Source organism: Myotis nattereri, assembly GCF_964212035.1.
Source record: "Myotis nattereri genome assembly, chromosome: 20".
NCBI classification, from domain to species: Eukaryota; Metazoa; Chordata; class Mammalia; order Chiroptera; family Vespertilionidae; genus Myotis; species Myotis nattereri.
In genome coordinates, this window is record NC_138096.1 from 5,373,465 (window position 1) to 5,379,271 (window position 5,807).

Below are 5,807 nucleotides of genomic sequence, written 5' to 3' on the forward strand. Positions count from 1 at the left end.
GGCACTAATATATATTTCTTCCAGCCTTTGATTACAGACTTGTCCTTGCACATGTTAAGATGAATTACCTTCTAAAATATTATTGTTCTTGGGAGCAGTGTGTGTGACTTCACATAGCAGCGGTTCCTGTCACGTGTCCATGTCAGAACATTGTGGGTTTAAACTTTTATATTGCCTTTGGCTGTTGATTAGTACAGTTCAAATGCGATTTCAAAGAGATCTTGGAAAATATATATTTAATCAATTAAAATGTTTATCTGTAACTTGTTGATGTTTCATTGATAAGTTCCTCTCTGAAGTGTTAGTTCTGCATCTCATCACTTGGGTAGGACAAGAAGGAATGTTTTAAATGATCTTTTCTGTTTTAAAAAATTAAGAAAATGAGCAAACCATCTCTGGCTGATTATTTAAGTTTTGCTGTGAATTAACCTCATGAGTTAAACAGATTAAAACTTTTCAGACTTGCTGGTGAATGGAAAGCACTGGCTTCTATAAGGTGATTTCCCCGCCCTGACCAGTTTGGCTCAGTGGATAGAGCATCAGCCTGCGGACTGAAAGGTCCCAGGTTCGATTCTAGTCAAGGGCATGTACCTTGGTTGCGGGCACATCCCCAGTAGGAGGTGTGCAGGAGGCAGCTGATCGATGTTTCTCTCCCATTGATATTTCTAACTCTCTATCCCTCTCCCTTCCTCTCTGTAAAAAATCAATAAAATATATTTTATATAAAAAAATTTTAAAAAAAGATGATTTCCCCTGCCCGCTTGTGGGTGGCCTGTCCTGCTGTCCATGGAGGCGGCCGCTTTAGCACAGCCCCTGAGCGTGGCACCGAGGAGCATGCCCACCCCGCTGACAACCCCGCTGGCGTGCAGGGGCTCAGACATGGATTTTTCTTTTTCTTCTGAGATTTGGAGACAGAATGAGATCATCTTGGCTTTGGCTGTGCTGGGGACCCTGCCCCCAGACCAGAGGACAGTGCAGGAAGCCGTGCTGCCGACCCTGAGCCATCCGTCAGGGCTGAGGAAGAAGCAGCCGGTTCAGAACCATAGGTGATCGCTAATCATTTCTTGGGGCTGAGCGTGCAACAGTCTGCAACCAAAGCCAGCTTTGCGGCTGTCCCCAGCTTTTGCTCAGTTCAGCATTCCTGGCAGGCCCTGGCTGGTTTGGCTCAGTGGATGGAGCGTCGGCCTGGGGACTCAGGGGTCCCAGGTTCGATTCCAGTCAAGGGTACATGCCTGGGTTGTGGGCTCAGTCCCCAGTGGGGGGCCTGCCAAGAGGTGGCCGATCTGTGATTCTCTCTCATCTTGATGTTTCTGTCTGTCTCTTTCCCTCTCCCTTCCTCTCTGAAATCAATAAAGATATATTTAAAAAAACAAAATAAAAACATTCCTGTCAGCAACCTGCGTGTCTACTTGGGGTGGAGGCAATCTTCATGCCCCTGTACCGACCTCAGGATGTGAATGAGATCAGTATTGGACTTCTCTCTCGCATAGATTTCTCAGGGTTCTTCATCTTTCCTAGTGAAAGCTTCTGAAAGACCCAGTTGCTTACTGTCCTTTTTAACACCCTTATTTTGACTGCATTGTTATTATTTCGGGTGCTTGTTGGCTTGTCTGTTTTGTCATGAAAGAGGAAAGCATTCGTCCATTTTTATTAGTTGAGGTGCCGCTTGTAAGTTGTCCCGTGATTCGGGCACTTCATTCAGTGCCAGGAAACGAAGTGGCTCACTTTCCCAGGTTGACATTGGCATTTGGACTCGGGCTGTCCAGCCTGGGGGGCGAAGGTATAAATTGGAGCGGTTAACTCATCCCATAGCCATAACCAAGGCTTCTGTGTGACTGCCAGGTTCGGCCCTCCGGTGAATATACTGCCAGTCTGTTTATGAAAAGAGCAAGTACAAGTTCGATTACGAATGCTGATTTCTAAAGACCTCTCTCTGATGGCATGTCTATACAATTACAACTATTTCTACTCTTCGCCAAGATGAAATATCTCCATGCAACTCGGGGGAGGGGTGCATGGCAAGACATCGAAATGTAAACAGGATTCAGAGGGCCTACATTTTGCAACTTTTAAAATTCCAGGTTGTGTTGGAGAATTTTTCCTGTAAGTAGAGTCTGCTGTGTTCTTCACATCTGCTGTCATCTGTAGAGCGGCTCTCCGGGCGTTTTTCTGTTAATGAACATTTTAGGTTGCTTCTGGGTTGGTTTGTTGTGGGTTTTTTGTTCTTTGTTTTTTAATGATTTTACTGATTTCAGAGAGAGGAAGGGAGAGGGAGGGAAAGATAGGAACATCCATGAGAAAGAAACATGGATCGCCTGCCTCCTACATGCCTCCTCCTGGGATTCGAGCCCACAACCCCGGCATGTGCCCTGACCAGGAATCCAGGAATGGAACCGGTGACCTCCTGGTGCCTGGGACAACATGCAACCAGCTGAGCCCCACCGGCTGAGCACCTCCGGTTTTTTATTGTAAGTGGTGTCCCAGTGAACACCCTTGCATATGTCTTTCTGCAAATCTGCATGAGCCTTGCAAGAGTAGGTACCAAGAGTGGAATTGCTGGGTCCTAAGTTCTGTGCGTGAGTTCTCATCGACCCTGCAGACCAGCCCTGTCAACAGCTAATACTATCTAACTTAAACTGGTCCATCTGCTGGGTGAAAAGTGAAGTAGTTGGGGGTTTTTTTTATGTGTGTTTCCCTGATAAGTGATAAGATTAAGCATCTATTTGTATTGGTCATTTGTAGTTCTTCTCCAATAAATTGCCTATTTGTGTCCTCGACCCATTTTTCAACTGGGGACTCTTATATTGATTTATGAACATTTTCTTTTTTAAATATATTTTATTACAGAGAGGAAGGGAGAGAGAGAGAGAGTTAGAAACATCGATGAGAGAGAAGCATCGATCAGCTGCCTCCTGCACATCTCCTACTGGGGATGTGCCCGCAACCCAGGTACATGCCTTGACCGGAATCGAACCTGGGACCCTTCAGTCCGCAGGCCGACGCTCTATCCACTGAGCCAAACCGGTTTTGGCTGATTTATGAACATTTAAAACAGTTTGTATACTAGTCATACATTACATATAAGTATTTTCTCCTACTTTATTGCTAGTCTGTTAATTTTGTTTATGGTGGTGTGTGTGTGAGAGAGAGAGAGAGAGAGAGACTGTGTTTGGTCATAGAGGTTATAAACTATGTTACCAGTTTTATTCCATTTTTTTCTTTATGGCTGTTGCTTAATTCCACATATATATGAGACTGCTTCTGAATTCTGTTCCATTTACCTGTTAATTTTACATTTTAAATTATAGTTTTAAAATATATTTTGGTACAAGCAGATCTTCCCTGTTCTTTTGATGCTTTTTCTTGACTATTTTGTACCTTTCACATGAGTTTAATTATTAGCTTGTCATACATACTTCATGAAAAATCCTTTTTTTTTTTTTTTCCCAGAGAGGAAGGGGAAGGGAGAGAAAAACATCAATGATAAGAGAGAACCATTGATAGGCTGCCTCCTGCATGCCCCCTACTGGGGATCAGGGCCGAAACCTGGGCATGTGCCCTGACCAGGAATCAAACCCTGTGACCTGTTGGTTCGTAGGTTGACGCTTCAATCACTGAGCCGCACCGCCCAGACATCAGGTTGTCCTTTTACTTGGTTTACAGTATCTTGTATTAGAAATTTTTAAGGCACATTTTAAAATACAGAAAACATGCCCGGCCATTGTGACTCAGTGGTTGAGGAGTTCAGGTTCAATTCCCGGCCAGGGCACGTGCCTGGGTTGCGAGCTCAATCCCCAGTGTGGGGCGTGCAGGAGGCAGCCGATCAGTGATTCTCTCATCATTGATGTTTCTGCCTCTCCCTCTCCCTTCCTCTCTGAAATCAGTAAGAATATATATAACTTTTTCACCTTAGAACACCCAGAACCATTAAAAATCACTTCTCATTCCCCCTCCTCCCATCCCTTTTGCAGCCACTAATCTGTTTTTCTGTCTCCATGCATTTGCCCCTCTGGATAGTTCTTGTGTGAGGACTCACAACATGTCTTCTTTCACTTGGTGTAATGTTTTCAAGGTTAATTCGAGTTACAGCATCTATCCACCCTTCATTGCTGCTTGTGACCAAATGGTAAGGCATCCTGTGGGCACACCATTTGTTTATTCATTGGTTGAGGGACGTTGGGTTGGGCTGCTTCCATCTCTTGGCTGTTGTGAACAGTGCTGTTGGGAACAGCCTGAGCACCTGTTTGAATACAAGGGTTTGTTTGAATACCTGTTCCTATTCCCTTGGGGCATATACACCCCTGGGAGTGGAATTACTGGGCTCTGTGATCATTCTCCCTTAACTTCTTGAGAAGCAGACATGCTTTCCCCCAGTGGGGGCACCATCTCACATTCTGCCCAAGGGCTCCTGCTCCTCCACACCCCCCTCCAGCGCTTGTATTTGTCTGTCTGTTGTGGTTGTCTTTATGGCCGTCATCATGGGTGTGAAGGGGTGTCTCATTGTGGTTTTATTTTGCAGCAGAACCAGACCTGGATCTGGAGCCACCCGGTCATCTTACCTGGAAACGGTTGAAGTTCCTGGTTTCCTCCCGTCCTTTCTGCGGGGCCTTGATGTGTCTGCTTCCATGCGATCGCGCTCTCCTACCGTAAATACAGGCCTGTGGCCCCCTTTTGGTCTGTTTGCCAGGTTTTTGTTGGCTCTTATGCAGCGGTTTTCTTCCATGATCCATGTGTTAGGGTTCGAACCGGCCCTGGTGGAGACGGCCACCTCCATCCATAACAGGGTTTGCAGGAGAAAAGCATCGGCCTGGGACCTGCTTAGACGCAGCCGAAAAGGCTGCTGGGGAGCCTCTCCGCCCCTTCTCCAGGGTCCTGGTCCAGGCCCTGCGTTCCTAGCGCCCTTGACCCCACCTCCAGCAGGTGAGCTCGCCTCCTACCAGCAGGGGAGGAAGCCCTGGTCTCCGCTGTGCATCCCTCCCCATCGCCCAGGGTCCTCCCACGCCCTCCTGCATCTAGGTCCTCTTCCTGGCCACGGGAGCAGGAGCCAGTTTCACCTTAAAGGCAAAAAGCTCACGTCCCCTGTGCGCAAGCGAGCTCCAGGCTGGCATCTGCCCCTCCGGAGGTCACCAGCTGCCTCTGGGTAAAGCCCCGGGCTCCTTTGCGCCCTGGCCGCCCTGCACCACTTGACCCTGGTCGCTGCTTCCTTCTCAAAAGCCTCTGCTCACTCGGCCTCCAGCCCCCTCTCCTGGACTCCTGTGCGCCTCTGGGCTACCCTCCCCCCCTGCCCGCGCTGCCCCCATCTGTCTGCTGTGGGCCAGTGTGGCCTGGATTCTGGGTGCAGCCCTCTCCACCCCTGGTTTATGGGCTTCCTCTTTTGTAATCCTCGTGGCAGGCTGAGTGAGGTTGTGTGTGTAAAACGCCTTTGGCAACCAGTGGGTAGTAAGCAGTGTTATCAGGCTAGAGCAGCGGTCGGCAAACTCATTAGTCAACAGAGCCAAATATCAATAGTACGACGATTGACATTTCTTTTGAGAGCCAAATTTTTTAAACTGAAACTATATAGGTAGGTACAGTTATTAACTAGGGTACTCCTAAGGCTTAGGAAGAGCCACACTCAAGGGGCCAAAGAGCCACATGTGGCTCGAGAGCCACAGTTTGCCAACCACGGGGCTAGAGCATCCGGGAGACGGAGGCTCCTGACGTGGCTCTGGGCCCACGGCCCATGGCGAGGGTGGGGGACACGGGGGCCCCCTGGGAACCTGCATGCAGGCTTTGGACACACGGGCGTTTTTCTCGGCTTGCACCCT